This window comes from Scyliorhinus torazame, chromosome 16 (genome assembly GCF_047496885.1).
Source record: "Scyliorhinus torazame isolate Kashiwa2021f chromosome 16, sScyTor2.1, whole genome shotgun sequence".
NCBI lineage: Eukaryota > Metazoa > Chordata > Chondrichthyes > Carcharhiniformes > Scyliorhinidae > Scyliorhinus > Scyliorhinus torazame.
In genome coordinates, this window is record NC_092722.1 from 107,198,221 (window position 1) to 107,215,052 (window position 16,832).

Consider the following 16,832-nt stretch of genomic DNA (forward strand, 5'->3'; position numbering starts at 1 on the left):
CTCGAGAAGTCACGCATGCGCAGGTGCGAAAAGAGCGCACAGTGCAGGAAAGTCGGATTGCGCATGCGCAGTCGATTCCTACGCTTTACGTCACGAGCGTCATGGCGTCAGAAGACCCGGACCACGCTGGGTCTTAAAAGGAAATGCCCGAAAATTACAAATAAGAATTTTAAAGCTAGAAAACACAAATTCTTTTCCTTGAACGACAGAATGAAGCCTGAGCCTCCACCCACAGTCAAACATTACCTCCGCAGCGCCCTGGAACAAGCAGTTTGCAACACCCAAAGAGGAGAGCACAATGACAAATCCAGAGCAAAAGATTTGTTTATTGACGATTACTACTCAGAAGATGAGTTTTTCATTGGACATAGAGAGCACAATGACAAATCCGAAACAAAAAGAGATGATTTGTCCATTGAAGACTACTGCTCAGACATGGATAAGTTATTCGGAGTTGATGATCATTGCATCAGCAACACGGTTGAAAAGCTCAACACGACTCTACTCATGGTAGATGAATCCAATACCATGATACCATGGCAGATCGTCGATACATTGGATGACAGCAATACCCAAGAAGAAGGTGACGCCATGCAGAGAGCACAAATCAACTCCACAGAGGGAGTAATACAAGTTTCCACAGCGAGCTCGTTGACAGACTCCAGAATGGACGCAATTAAAGACTCCGGAGCGACAACCGTGCACGAGGAAGACTATGAAGGTCTATCCGCCTTATATGAGCAACCAGCAGCAGACTATGAAATGCTACCCAATTCATGTAACCAACAAGAAGACATTGAATGTCTACCCACTGTATGTAAAAACAATGACAAAGTGATCACACTCGACATAGTGTGTGCAGGATCACAACCAGACTGACAGATCTCAGCTCGTCTGTACAGAAGCACAGAGTAGGACTAGTCTTGGGTCCAGTGAGACCACGTCAATTGAAATCTTGAAGATTTTGACTCCAGAAGAGGAGCACCAAGAAACCAAAGGTGGTTCAAATGAACCAGAAATAACTCCTGAAGAGGAGCATAAAGAGATCACAGATGATTCAAATGTACCGGAAATGACTCTAGCAGAGGAGCACCAAGCAAGCAAAGAAGAGCAATCACAACCACCACAAATGACTGATGTCACCAACATCAATACAACATCAGATCATTCTCACAATTCTCAAGAAGAAACGCTCAATATAACAGACACCACAAAGGACACTGACACCAATAACTGTGACAATTACTCAAATTATCCACACGGAACACTCATTGAGCGCAACAAGAAGCACAGCAACAACAAAAACTACAAGCACAACAACAAAAACAACAAGAAGCATAACAAAGACAACAACAAGCAGGACACGAACAACGACAAAAACAACAAACACGACAAAAACAACGGCACGAACGACAACAAAAACAACAACGACAGAAACGTCAATGACACAACGACCTGTACAACATGGTACAACTCTGCACATGAAGGACAATGCAAGATTACACTCCAAAACTATGACAAGTGTACAAACATGCCATGGCATGGCAACAAATCTCACGAATTCACATTTGCTCCACAACAAACAAGCGAACCAGCTTTCAAGAAAGGTGACATACAGAATCAATATCACAAGCACAGGAAAAGGTCCAGCTCAGACAACAAAGTGATTCAACCATTCAAACACCTCATTGATGACTTTTTGGTTACTTAAACACAGGAACACTGACAACGTTCACAAAGAAATAACAACATCAACATCACCACTTCAACAACAGAAGAAGAAAGCAACTCAACCGAACAAATTCATAAAGTTTGGACTCTCAATTTTTTAAATTAAGATTGGACTCATAAATATTAATTGGCTTTGTATACTCATCAATATCATAACAAATTGTACACAGTGTTATTTGTCTACCTGTCTCAAGCAAATTGCATCCATTATGTTTGTTCAATTTTCTTTACAACATACAGAAAATATGTAACACAAAAAAAGAGGGGGATGTAGTGATCTCTGTATGTGCATGTACACAAGGGGTTAATATGTAATCAGCAGCACCACATGATCACTAGAGGGCCGGACCAACAGGGGTATAAAAAGGAACCACATTGTGTCTCCCTCATTCTCTCTCTCGGGTGCATTGTGACCAGGACGATATCAGAATAGTTCAGATGGCTAGTGGAGCTACGTATAGTTATTGTAGTTAGATCTTGTTAACCTTATCACTAGTATCAAAGTTAAAGTAAAGAACTCATGCACTTGTTGTTATAGTTACTCAATAAACCTTTGTTGTTACTGGACGAGTTTGAGTCTTCATCGAGATTCCGAAGACCTCACCATCAACCAAGGATTGAGTAGCACGAGTTACCTACCACACAGGCAACAAGACAGCCTTGTTCATCTTGGCCAGGGACTTCAACCAGGCCAACCTCGAGCGTACTGCCAAAATTCCACCAACACATCTCCTGACCCACCAGGGGCGTCAATATACTCAGCCATTGCTATACAAACATCAAGAACACCGTCCGATCCATCCCCTGACCGCCTTTTAGAAAATCGGACCCTTCTCCCAGCATACAAGCAGAAACCTAAGGGGGAGAATCCGGTTAAGAAGGTCGTGCAATGCTGGTCCGAGGCAACAGAAGAACTCCTGCACGAATGCTTTGAGTCAGTGAACTGGTCCATATTCAAGAACTCAACGGCCAACCGAAACGAGTATGCCATCACCATCACAGACTTCGTTAGCAAGTGTGTAGAAGATTGCGAACCTAAGAAGGTAGTACGTCTGTTCCCCAACAGAAAACCATGGTTTAATCGGGAGATTAACTCCCTACTGACTGCCGGGTCTGAGACATTCAAAACAAGTGACCCTGACCTACACAAAAAAACCCAGGTACGACCTCCGCAAAGCCATCAGGGATGCCAAGAGACAATACCAGACTAAGCTAGAGTCACAGAGTAATGACACGGACACTCGTCAGTTGTAGCAAGGCTTAAACAATATAACGGGCTACAAAGCAAAACCGAATAGAATCTCCGCCAGCAGTGTACCTCTGCCCGATGAAATCAATATGTTCTATGCTCGGTTCGAGCAGGAAACCATCAAACCGTTGTCAACTGCCTCAGCAGCCTTGGACTCACCCATACCTGCCGTCACAGCTTCCAAAGTCAGATTGGCCTCCTTGAAATTGAACCTTTGGAAAGCAACGGGTCCTGACCGTGCACTCCGATCCTGCGCGGACCAACAGTAGGTGTGTTCACAGACACCTTCAGCTCCATACGCCGTTCCAAGATTCCCACCTGCTTTAAGAAGACCACCACCATACCGATACCAAAGAAGAACCTGGCAACGTGCCTCAATGACTACCGTCCAGTGGCCTTGACATCTATCATTATGAAGTGCTCAGAGAGGTTGGTCATGAGACACGTCAACACCATACTCCTAGAATGACTTTTTTTTAATAAACATTTTATTGAGGTATTTATGATTTTATAATAGTAACAGAAGAAACAGTGTACATACAATTATAAACATAGTGCAAAAGCTGTCTAACTCACAGGTCACACCTCCTAGAATGACTTTATCCACTGCAGTTCGCATACCGCCACAACCGGTCCACAGCAGACGCCATCTCCCTGGCCCTACACTCATCCCTGGAACATCTCGACAACAAGCACTCCTACATCAAACTCTTGTTCATTGACTACAGTTCCGCCTTCAACACCAGCTAATCGCAGCTAATGACTTTTTTTTAATAAACATTTTATTGAGGTATTTATGATTTTATAATAGTAACAGAAGAAACAGTGTACATACAATTATAAACATAGTGCAAAAGCTGTCTAACTCACAGGTCACACCTCCTAGAATGACTTTATCCACTGCAGTTCGCATACCGCCACAACCGGTCCACAGCAGACGCCATCTCCCTGGCCCTACACTCATCCCTGGAACATCTCGACAACAAGCACTCCTACATCAAACTCCTGTTCATTGACTACAGTTCCGCCTTCAACACCAGCTAATCGCAGCTAAGCTCATATCAAAACTCCAAAAGCTAGGACTTGGCTCCTCCCTCTGCAACTGGATCCTCAACTTCCTGACCCATAGACCACAATCAGTAAGGATAAACAACAACACCTCCACGATAGTCCTCAATATCGGTGCCCCGCAAGGCTGCGTTCTTAGCCCCCTACTATACTCCAAATACACACACGACTGTGTGGCAAAATATGGCTCCAACTCCATCTACAAGTTTGCTGATGAAATGAAATGAAAATCGCTTATTGTCACGAGTAGGCTTCAATGAAGTTACTGTGAAAAACCCCTAGTCGCCACATTCCGGCGCCTGTTCAGGGAGGCTGGTACGGGAATTGAACCGTGCTGCTGGCCTGCCTTGGTCTGCTTTAAAAGCCAACGATTTAGCCCAGTGAGCTAAACCAGCCCCTGTAAAATGAAAATCACTTATTGTCACAAGTAAGCGTCAAATGAAGTTACTGTGAAAAGCCCCTAGTCGCCACATTCCGGCACCTGTTCGGGCAGGCTGTTACGGCTGACACGACTGTAATAGGTCAGATCTCGAACAACGATGAGTCAGAGTACAGGAGGGAGATAGAGAATCTAGTGGAGTGGTGTAACAACAAAAATCTCTCTCTCAATGTCAGTAAACCTAAGGAGCTGGTCATGGACTTCAGGAAGCAAAGTATCATACAGAGCCCTATCTGGTTGACAGCTTCAAATCCCTAGGTGTGCACATTAACAATCTGTCCTGAAGAATTAGGGGAAAGTAGCCAAGGCGTGAGATGGAGGGAAAGATCCTGGGTGGGGTGGGGGGGGGGGGACACTAAAGAGAAAAGAAAGGTGACCCACAGAAGAAGGGGGGGTGGGGCAAGAGGGAATAAGGAGGAGACAGGGAACAATAGAGGGGAACCAGATAGGGAGGGGAGGCGAGGGAATGAAAGCCGGAAGGAGAGCACGGGAAACAACAACAAACTCGGCAAATACAGTAACGGAGAGCAAGAAAATACGGAAGAAAGAAGGGCCGAACGGCCGAAGCAGAGGTGAACATGCAACAACAGCGAAGAACGGCAGCGAAAACCGTCTGGGAGAAACACGTGACAACATCAACACCAGATCAATTCTCTTATTGTCCTCTCTGTACTGGACATAACTGTTGTAATTGTTTCTCCGGCACCCAAATGTACATATACCTCCCCAGTTCTCCCCCCCCCCCCCCCCCCCAAAAAAAAAACCCATGTGCCTATTATTTGTTAAACATAATATTGCTAACTGTACAGAGTTGCTGTTTTTGAGCTGGTGTACAATATTCTACCAGTTCTTTTTTTAATATATATTTAAATCTGTGTACATAACTATAAATATGCTATGTTCAAAAACCCAATAAAAATCATTGTTCACCCTCAAAGTCTCCTTCAAGCTACGAAGTAAGGATTCAATACCTGTAATGTATATAAGTATTAAATATGTATGTATTACAAAAAAACCAATTTGTCCTGGTCCACCCATGTCGACGCTACGACCAGGAAAGCGCAACACGCCTATACTTTCTCAGGAAACTAAGGAGATTTGGCATATCCACATTGACTCTACCAGTTTTTACAGGTGCACGACAGATAGCATCAGATCTGGTCGCGTCACAACCTAATATGGCAGCTGCTCGGCCCAAGATCGTAAGAAACTACAGAGAGTTGTGAACATAGCCCAGTCCATCACGCAAACCCACCTCCCATCCATTGACTCTGTCTACACCTCCCGCTGCCTTGGGAAAGCGGACAGCATAATCAAAGATCCCTCCCACCCGGGTTATTCTCTCTTCTAATTTCTTCCATCAGGCAGGAGATACAAAAGTCTGAGAATATGCACTAACAGATTCAAAAACAGCTTCTTCCCCGCTGTTACCAGACTTTTGAATGACCCTCTTATGGACTGAACTGATCTCTTCTCACATCTTCTCTACTGACTAGTACTACACTCGGTATGCTCACCCGATGCCTCTGCCTATGTACTTACATTGTGCATTTATATATGTCCTATGTTTTTTCATCTATGGAACGATCTGTCTGGACTGTACGCAGAACAATACTTTTCACTGTACCTCGGTACATGTGACAGTAAATCAAATCCAAATGCAGCTCGTTGAAACTTTCCTTAAATCAGATTATTCCAATTATCTGTGATGATTGGAGGATTTTAGAAATATTGGCTTCTAATTATTGGGACATGTTAAAAGCCTGGGCATATAATGTATGGCTGCAGTGATAATGGTTTTAAAAAGAATTTTGCTTTGCTTCTCGGGAACAACAGTTGATGAACAAATGTGTTTTTGGCAAATGGACTGTATTTGACTGGGGAGATCACTGGGGAGTTAAAGTGCTTTTGCAACCTGCTTGGAGTTTTTTTGCTTGGGGAAATGAGGCCATTGCAGGGTGGAGCACAGTAAGGCAGAGAGGCAGTGAGGTTGGAGAAGCTTTGAATGAGAGAGAGAGGAGGTGAGTTCTTATCTGCCTGACTCTGGAGTCCACAATTCTTTCGAAATAGGACAATTAAAAGAAAAGAGTAATATTTTAAAGCAGAGCGGTCTTGCCTGAATACGCGGAAGAGGCTGAAACAACCTAGATGAACGAGCTATTTGAATAAATTCCGCCAACTGGAAGAGGTTTCAACCGGAGCCAAATCTGCTTCACAAAGAAAATATTACTCTATGCCCTGCTAATTATAAGATAGATTAAGAGCTGTATGTTTCTTTTGTTGTTTAGTGGAAAATTGTATAATTGTGTTCAGGGGTAATTGTAAGCTGTTCTTTTCAGGTGTGAAGTTCAAAGTTTAAAATGTATTTATAATAAAGTTTTGTTTTAGAAATACCAAAGTTCTTTTTTTATGCAATCACTTCTGGAGCGAATCATTCTTTTGGCGCAGTCTTAAAATAAACTAAAATGTTGGGATTTCGGTCCAGTGCCCCAGCTACTGTTGGGGTATGGTCTAGGATCGTAATATATCTGCTGACATCACAAGATAAATTCCAGAAATTGCTCTCTTTTGCCAGCCAGAATCCTTAAAATTTACTAGGTGGAACTGGTCAGCAAAAAAGGTGTTTTTAATTGCAGTTAATTATGTGCTGAAAACACAGCACTGAACAGTCAAAGTGAGCATGGAAAGCAATGTTTAAAAAAAATAACATTTTGTTGAAAATGATAATGCCCGTCAATTCAGTCTTAAAAACTAACAATTTTAAAAGCCTACTGACATAAAATGCTTTTTAAAATGATTTTATTTAAGTTTTTGCATTTTATACTATACATTCAACAAGGGTATATGCATCAGTTACAATATAGACGTAATTTCCCTTTGTAGCGACCCACCCCCCCTTCAGGATCCTTGTCTTGATCGCTTATTATACAATGGGCAGTTATCTTCTATTTACATGTGCGCGTTATTTTCCCCATCCCTTCCCCCTCCCATTTGTCGATTGGCCTCACCCGCATCTCCTCCTCCCTCCCCATCCTATTTTCAGCGTTTCTTTACGGGGTTCCGTTTCTTGTGGTCTTGGTCCAGACCCCCTGATCTCTGTATTGGCTGTTTTCCAGCCTCCCCTTCCTCTCTCTGGCCTCACCCCACCTCCCCTCCCTGTCTGTTCCCTGCAGTCTCGTTGGCTCCCATGAGCCCACCCCCTTGCTCTATTGGCTGTTGGCCTTGAACAGGTCCTGGAACAAGTTGGTGAATGGCCTTACGCTTTGTGGAAGCATTCCTCTGACCCTCGGATAGCGAATTTGATCTTCCCCAGGTGGACAAATTCCGACCTGTCTGGCCAGCCAGTCTGCAGCTGTAGGTGGTGCTGCTGATCGCCAGCCTAGCAGGATTCTCCGGCGGGCGATTAGGGAAGCAAAGGCAATGGCTTGGGCTCTCTTCCCCTAGCTAGTCCTGAAGACTGCCATTTTTGGGCACAGCTCAATCCTCACCCCACCACCGTGGACATTTCCTCAAAGAAGGCTGTCCAAAACCCGACAAGTCTGGGGCAGGCCCAGAACATGTGGGCATGGTTGGCTGGGCCTCCCTGGCACCGTTCACATTTGTTCTTCCGCTCCGGGAAGAACCTGCTTTTTCGGGTTCTTGTCAGGTGCGCTCTGTGCACCACTTTCAGCTGCATGAAGCTTAGCCTTGCGCATGAGGAGGTGGAGTTGGCCCTGTTCAGTGCATCGCTCCAAAGTCCCCACCCTATTTCCTGAGCTCTTCCTCCCATTTTCCCCTAGGGTCGTCCAGTGGGGAGCGGGTCTTTTCTGATAGTCGTCCGTACAGATCCCCGCAGTTTCCCCTCCCCAGACTGTTCGCTTCCATTGGCTTCTCTAGCATTGTGCTTCTCGGGGTCCATGGGTAAGCTGTCATCTCCTTGTGGAGAAAGTTCTTGACCTGTAGGTGTCAGAGTTTGTTTCCATTAGGTAGCTCAGTCTCTCTGTCAGCTCCTCTAGGATCGCTTGTCTGTTCTCCGTGTAAACATCTCTAACAGTTAGTGTCTCCCCAGTCCTGTCTCCACCTCTTAAATGCGTCGCTCCAGAAAATGGGGGACTGGCTGGCCTCGGTGGAAGCAGAGCTTTCCTAGATGGCTGACAGCTTCAAAAAAAGTACATGACGTGGTGGACAAGTTATAGAATCGAGAGCATCGGCAAAATATCTGAATAGTGAGCCTGATGGAGGGGTTGGAAGGCCTCGCAATCCTCGGAGTATGTTTCACAGATGCCGAGAAGCTGGTAGGTGTTTTCAGCCACTCCCCCAAGATTGATCACAGAGCGCTGAGAAGAAAGCCAAAGGCGGGTGAGCAACCAAGGGCGACTGGTTCGACTGCACCATTTCCTGTACAAGGAAAACATTTTGAGATGGGCCAGGCAGGTGAAGAAGAGCTCGTGGGAGGGAAGTGTAATCAGAATATAACTCGTTTGGGGTAGGGAACAGGCTAAACGCCGCGCCGGATTCAACATGATCAAGGCGGTCCTGTATAAGGAAGGTGTGAGATTTGGAATGTTGTATCCAGCCCGTTTGTGGATCACCTTTCGTTAACAGGAGTACTTTTTCGACCCCCCGGGGGAGGCGGGCGAGTTTCTTTTGGGACCAGGAGTTTGGGAATCTGTAAATACGTTGAAATGTGGCTGTTCTGTGCCGTTGATGATATTGTTGTTAGTTCGATTGCTGTGCATTTCTGTATCATTACTATTTTCTTCTCTCTAATCATTCTCTTTCCTGTGTTTCGTTTTTTTGAGGTGGGTTTGATGTTCAGGGGCTGGGGAGAGTTGGAGGGTAGGATGGGGGTTATTTATTTACTTGTGTTATTTTTTGGATCGGGTTTGGGTGATATGGCGGGTCCATGGTAGTCTCGGGCCTCGTGCAGGGGCCACCATACTGGTGTGAGAACTGGTAAACGGAAGGGATGGGGGGAACGAGGTGGTGTGAGGAGGGCAGAGTTTTGAATACCTCTTTGGTTTAGTTTGAGGGGGGGCGAGCAGGGAATGGGTTGGAGGATATGGGGAGGCTGACGGTGTGAGTAATGCTAGGGCATTGAGATATAGAAGTTGATGGCAGTGAATGCCTCATGGGTGCCCCAAAAGGTGTGACTTGACGACCTGGGATGATTGGCTCAAACAAAAATATGGCTGATTACCGTGGGGGTTTGTGGTGGGGAGTGGGGGTGGGGTACCCCCTCACTCTATTGGTAACTTGGAATGTCCGGTGCCTAAATGGACTTGTTGAAAGGTCATACATATTTGCTCATCTGAAGAACCTGAAGGCAGGTTTAATGTTTCTCCAGGCGACTCATTTAAAGGTGGCAGGCCAGATAAGACTGAGAAGGGGGTTGGTTGGTCATGTCTCCCACTCAGGACTTGATATGAAGAAAAGATGGGTGGCTGTGTTAATAAGGAAGAGGATGTCTTTCTCAATGAAGAAGTTCATTGCTGATCCGAGTGGAAGATTTGTGTTGGTGAGTGATAAGTCACCTGGGCCAGATGGGATTTATCCTAGGATTCTCTGGGAAGCTAGGGAGGAGATTGCTGAGCCTTTGGCCTTGATCTTTAAGTCATTTTTGTCTGCAGGAATAGTGCCAGAAGACTGGAGGATAGCAAATGTTGTCCCCTTGTTCAAGAAGGGGAGTAGAGATAACCCCGGTAACTATAGACCAGTGAGCCTTACTTCTGTTGTGGGAAAAATCTTGGAAAGGTTTATAAGAGATAGGATGTATAATCATCTGGAAAGGAATAATTTGATTAGAGATAGTCAACACGGTTTTGTGAAGGGTAGGTCGTGCCTCACAAACCTTATTGAGTTCTTTGAGAAGGTGACCAAACAGGTGGATGAGGGTAAAACATTTGATGTGGTGTATATGGATTTCAGTAAAGCGTTTGATAAGGTTCCCCACAGTAGGCTACTGCAGAAAATACGGAGGCATGGGATTCAGGGTGATTTAGCAGTTTGGATCAGAAATTGGCTAGCTGGAAGAAGACAAAGGGCGATGGTTGATGGGAAATGTTCAGACTGGAGTCCAGTTACTAGTGGTGTACCACCAGGATCTGTTTTGGGGCCACTGCTGTTTGTCATTTTTATAAATGACCTGGAGGAGGGCGTAGAAGGATGGGTGAGTAAATTTGCAGATTACACTAAAGTCGATGGAGTTGTGGATAGTGCGGAAGGATGTTACAAGTTACAGAGGGACATAGATAAGCTGCAGTGCTGGGCTGAGAGGTGGCAAATGGAGTTTAATGCAGAAAAGTGTGAGGTGATTCATTTTGGAAGGGATAACAGGAAGACTGAGTACTGGGCTAATGGTAAGATTCTTGGCAGTGTGGATGAGCAGAGAGATCTCGGTGTCCATGTACATAGATCCCTGAAAGTTGCCACCCAGGTTGAGACGGTTATTAAGAAGGCATACGGTGTGTTAACTTTTATTGGTAGAGGGATTGAGTTTAGGAGCCATGAGGTCATGTTGCAGCTATACAACATTCTGGTGCGGCCGCATTTGGAGTATTGCGTGCAATTCTGGTCGCCGCATTATAGGAAGGATGTGGAAGCATTGGTAAGGGTGCAGAGGAGATTTACCAGAATGTTGCCTGGTATGGAGGGAAGATCTTATGAGGAAAAGCTGAGGGACTTGAGGCTGTTTTCGTTAGAGAGAAGAAGGTTAAGAGGTGACTTAATTGAGGCATACAAGATGATCAGAGGATTGGATAGGGTGGACAGTGAGAGCCTTTTTCCTCGGATGGTGATGTCGAGCACGAGGGGACATAGCTTTAAATTGAGGGGAGATAGATATAGGACAGATGTCAGAGGTAGGTTCTTTACACAGAGTAGTAAGGGCGTGGAATGCCCTGCCTGCAACAGTAGTGGACTCGCCAACACTAAGGACATTCAAATGGTCATTGGATAGACATATGGACAATAAGGGAATAGTGTAGATGGGCTTTAGAGTGGTTTCACAGGTCGGCGCAACATCGAGGGCCGAAGGGCCTGTACTGCGCTGTAATGTTCTTTGTTCTATGAGTGGGTGTTTGGAGGACTCCCCGTAGTGGTGTGCAATATATGCGCCCCAAACTAGAAGTGGATTTTATGAGGCGGGTTCTGTCCTTGCTCCCAGATCTGGATATGCACACATTCAATGGCGCTGTGGGAGGCCTAAGACAAGGGAGTTTTCATTCTTTTCAGATGTTCACAAGTGTTATTCTTGGATAGACTTTTTTGTTTTAGGTAAGACGCTGATTTCAAGAGTGGTGAGGACAGAATACTCTGCGATCATGGTGTTTGACCACGTTCTGCACTGGGTAGACTTGCAGATGGAAAAGCCGTCCCCTTGCAGACCCCAGTAGAAACTGGATGTTGGTCTCCTTGTGGATAAGGGAATATGTGAGGTTGGGAGGGGTCATTTGTAACTATATGGATCAGAACAACACGGGGGCGGTGTCTGCTGGGGTGCTCTGGGTGTCACTGAAGGCTGTGGTTAGGGGAGAGCTCATCTCGATCTGAGCCCTTAGACTAAGGGTGGAGCCAGAGAAGCAAAGAAGATTGGTGGAGGCGATCTTGGCAGTTGATCGCAGTTACCTGGAATCACATGACTAAGCGCTGTTGAAGAAGTGCCAGAGGCTCCAGATGGAGTTTAATCTGGTCACTTCAAGTAAGGCAGTGAGAGAACTGTGCACAGCTAGGGGTTTTGTGTACCAATATTGGGAGAAGGCTGGCAGGATTCTCGCCCACCAACTGAGGAAACAGACGGCTTCTAGGGAAATAGATAGGCTTAGGGATGGGTGGGGCGAGGTGGCAACGGACAGCAGGGATCAGTAAAATGTTTGAGTCCTTCTATCAGAGACTATACCAACTGGAACTGCCGCCAGGGGATGAACTGAGGTGAAGATTCTTGGATGGATTAGAGTTTCTGAGGGTGGATTGGGCGAGGACGCAAGGGTTGGGTGCCCCAGTAGGCCTGCAAGAGGGTTGAGGTGTATGCGTTTGATGCAGTCAGGGCCCGGGTCTGGACGGATTCACAGCTGAATTTAACAAACGATTCGGCACGTTGCTGGGTCCATTAATGATGCGGATGTGCAATGAAGTGCAGGAGAGACGAGTGCCACCCCCCCCCCCCCCCCCCCAAACGCTGTCGCAGGCCTCCATTTCCCTCATCCAAAAAAAGGACAAAGATCCTGAACAATGTAGATCTTTTTGTCCGATTTCACTCCTAAATGTAGATGCGATGTTCCTGGCTAAAATCTTGGCTGCCTGTATTGAGGGATGTGTGCCGAATGTGCTTGGAGAGGATCAAACCGGGTTTGTAAGAGGCATATTGTTAGCGACCAGTATTTGGAGGCCAATAGACATAATCATGATGCCCGCAGAAGAAAGCGAGATGGAGGTTGTGGTATCAATGGGTGCCGAGAAGGCATTTGACCGAATGGAATGGGTGCACTTGTTTGACATTTTGGAACGGTTGGGTTCGGGCAGGGATTCGTGGACTGGGTAGACTGTTGTACAAAGCTCCAGAAGCAAGCATCTCCACTAATGGAATGAACTCTGAGCATTTAACTTTGCAATGTGGGACGAGGCAGGGGTGCCCATTCTCTCCTCTGCTCTTTGCCTTTGTGATTGAGCCATTGGCAAGGCTCTTTGGGTATCTGGGGAGTAGAGAGGTATTGAGTGGGGGGGGGGAGTGGTGCACAGACTCTCTTTGTACGCGAATGACCTCCTGTTGTACATTTCTAACGCCATGGAGTCATTTGACAAGATTCTGAGTGAGTTTGGTTCCTTCTCCGGATACAAGCTCGATACGGCGAAGAGCGAGATGTTTCTGTATGACTCAAGAGGACAGGAGGGGCATTTGAGTGGCCTCCCATTCAGCTTGGCAAGAAAGAGCTTTCTCTATCTGGGGATTCAGTTGGCACAGGACAGGGCTCAGCTTCACAAGTTAAATCTGGCAAGTTTAGCGGAGGGGATGAAGAGGAGTTTAAAAGAGGGACAGACTGCTGCTATCTATGTCTGGGAGAGTCCAGACAATAAAAATGGTGAGCCTGTCGAGGTTCCTTTTTGTATTCCAGAATCTCCCAATTTTTCCTGCTCAAATCTTTTTTCAGAAAGGTCAATAGGCTTATTCTGGACTGTGTGAGGGCGGGAAGGATTCCCCGTATTAAAAGAGTTTATCTGGAGAGGGGTAGACGGGGTAATATCCTGGCTCTCCCTAACTTTCAAAGCTACTGGGCTGCCAATATTGTCATGGTCTGGAAATGGGTGCTAGATCAAGTGTCAGTGTGGTGTAGGGTGGAGGAGGCCTCATGTAGGGAGACCTCCTTAAAGGCATTGGCTTCAGCTCCTCTACCATTCTCACGGAGTACGTACTCATCAAATCCAGTGGTAGTTTCCAGTTTGAGGGTGTGGAATCAGTGCCAACTACATTTTGGCCTGGAGGGCATGTACGGTAAGGTCCCGATCTGTGGTAACCAAAGATTTATCCCAGCGAGGTTGGATGCCAGGTTTAAGGAGTGGGATCGTTTGGGGATCAAATGCTTCGAGGACTTGTTTCTGGGTGGGAAATTTGAAGACTTAACTGAACTGATGGAGGCTTACCAGTGGTGATGAGTTCAGATACCTCCAAATATGGGCCTTTTTGAGTAATTTAATTGTAATCAACTTAAATGTAATTAACGTTCCCAATGTCGCCACCCTTGGGTTTACAGAACAGGCTGCTCCCAGAGGATTATATTGGGGAGGGCAAGATCTCCAATGTATACGGCGAGTTGGCCAGGAAAGAGGAAGTTTCGATGGTGGCAAAATAGGAAGGAGGAATTGAGTGACACGGTGCAAGGTTGGATTTGGGAAGAAGCACTGCGTAGGATTAAGGCATCTTTGTCATGTGCTAGACTTAGTCTTATTCAGCTTAAAGTTGTACATAGAGCACATATGATGCCGGCAAGATGGAGCTGATTCTACCCAGAAGTGGTCGATCAGCGTGCATTATGTGCCAGGTCTCCTGCGAATCATGCCCCAGATGATCTGGTCCCGTCCAAAATTAGTGGAGTTCTGGGAGGGAATCACGGATGTATTGTCTCAGGTGGTGGGAATAGTGGTCACGCCTTCTCCATGGGTAACTATTTCTGGAGTTTCTGCGTGGATGTTTTGGTGGGGAAAGAGGCCGATGTTGTGGCTTTCGCCTCCTGCTAGCCCGAAGGAGAATTTTGTTAAACTGGCGGTGCTCGGATCCACCAAGTATCATGGGTGTGGGACCTTGCTGAGTTCATTCATTTGGAGAGAATTAAGTTCGCCGTTAGAGGTATGCATGAGGGGTACTTCGTGAGGTGGAAACTGTTCATCGACTTTTTCAAGAAGTATTAGAACATCAGCAGGGGTGGTGGGGTACATTAGCTATTGGCTATTAAGAGATGGGGGGTACTTTATTTTGTTTAAAACGTTTCTTGGGGGTATTTGTATACATGGGGTGTTTGTGATGTGTTATATTGCTATAGTGTATATGCATTGATTTAAAAAAAAAAAAAAAATTTAGAGTACACAATTATTTTTGTTACCAATTAAGGGGCATTGCCAATCCATCTAACTTGTGTATCTTTGGTTTGTGGGCTGAAATCCACACAGACATGGGGAAAACGTGTAAACACCACACGGACAGTGACCCAGGGCCGGGATTCGAACCCGTGTCTCAACGTCTAGTTCCAGTGCTAACCACTGCGCCACATGCCGCTCTTAAATGCATTGTTACAATGTTATGGAGTATTCGATATTATTTTGTTCTTTTGACTGTTCCGGTTTTTGTATCTTCTGGATATACCTTCAATAAATCATCTTTCAAAACACAAATCTCCCACCACGATCAGTTGGTGTGTTTCTAAGTCGGGGGTTTCCGCCATGGTCTTCTTTATAAATTCCGGGTCGTCCCAGTTGGGCGCGTACAAGTTCACTAGGTCCACCAGTGTCCCTTCCAGGACACCGCTGACCATGATGTACCGTCCCCCTTGGTCCGTAACCGTCTTTGTTGTGTTAAACACCGTCCTCTTATTTATCAATATGGCTACCCCTGTGGCTCTCATCCTATTGCAGGAATGGTAGGCCTGTCCTCCCCAGCCCTTCCTTACCCACAGTCAGTTCTTCTCCCTCAAGTGCATCTTTTGGAGGAAGACTATGTCAGCTTTTATACTTTTAAGGTGGGCAAAGCTTCTGGATCTTTTCACAAGGCTGTTGTCCCCTGACGTTCCAGGTAACTATCCTGATGGGCAGTTTTTGTTCCTCCCCCACCCCTCCTGTGGGATCAACCATACTTAGCTTGTGGATGAACTCTGGGTTCCCCCTTGGGCTTTGGTCGGAGTGACCTCTGAGTCCTGTCAATCTCCGGCGGCTTGGGTAAGCTGTCACTCCCCACTAGTTTACCCAGCATTTGGGCCACGTAGTTGGTAGGGTCCCTGCCCTTGATTCCCTCTCCACGATTCGGATGTTCTGCCGCCTTGACCGGTGGGAGATGCACTGTGACCCCCCTCTCGATCATATCTCCTAGCGCTCACATTCCCACTAGTGTGGTGGCCCCCTCCCAGGGTCAATCTGACCCCCTCCTACACCCACTCTGCTGGTGTCCCTACTATCTGCTCCTCACCCTCTCCTGTGCTTTACTGCACTCACCCCTCCTTTCCATGAGCTAGTTCCCTTGTTCATAGAACAGTACAGGCCCTTCAGCCCACGATGTTGTGCTGACCATTTATCCTAATCTAAGATCAGCCTAATCTACACCCCTTCAATTTACTGCTGTCCATGTACCTGTCCAAGAGTCGCTTAAATGTCCCGAATGACTCTGACTCCACCAGAGTCATTTGGGACATTTAAGCGACTCTTGAACGGGGACATGGACAGCAGTAAATTGAAGGGGTGTAGGCTAGGTTGATCTTAGATTAGGATAAATGGTCGGCACAACATCGTGGGCTGAAGGGCCTGTACTGTGCTGTACTGTTCTATATTCTCTGTTCTAACTGCTTTCACACTCATCTCCCCCCCCTCCCCTCGCCAAACCACCTGCCCCACCAATCCGAAAGAGAATGGAATTTCACCAGTCACTTAGCGGTTTCAGACTAGTATCTCGCTAGAGTGCAAAGCTCAGCGGGCAGACCAGACTCATGGTACCAATTGCATCTGAATTTGGCATCAAGAGCTTTGTACTTGTAACTAGGCTGCAGGTATAGAGCCCTGCTCACTGAAGAGTTTCTTTATATAATTGATGGGAGAGTTAGCTATCCACTAATAATGATAATAATAATCTTTATTAGTGTCACAAGTAGGCTTACATTAACACTACAATGA

General features: G+C 46.1%; 1 protein-coding gene across 2 annotated transcripts in view; it reads left to right on the top strand.

Moving 5' to 3' along the window:
• jmjd1cb (jumonji domain containing 1Cb) overlaps positions 1-16,832 on the top strand; it is a 592,917-nt gene that overhangs the window by 288,361 nt on the left and 287,724 nt on the right. The window lies entirely within an intron of this gene.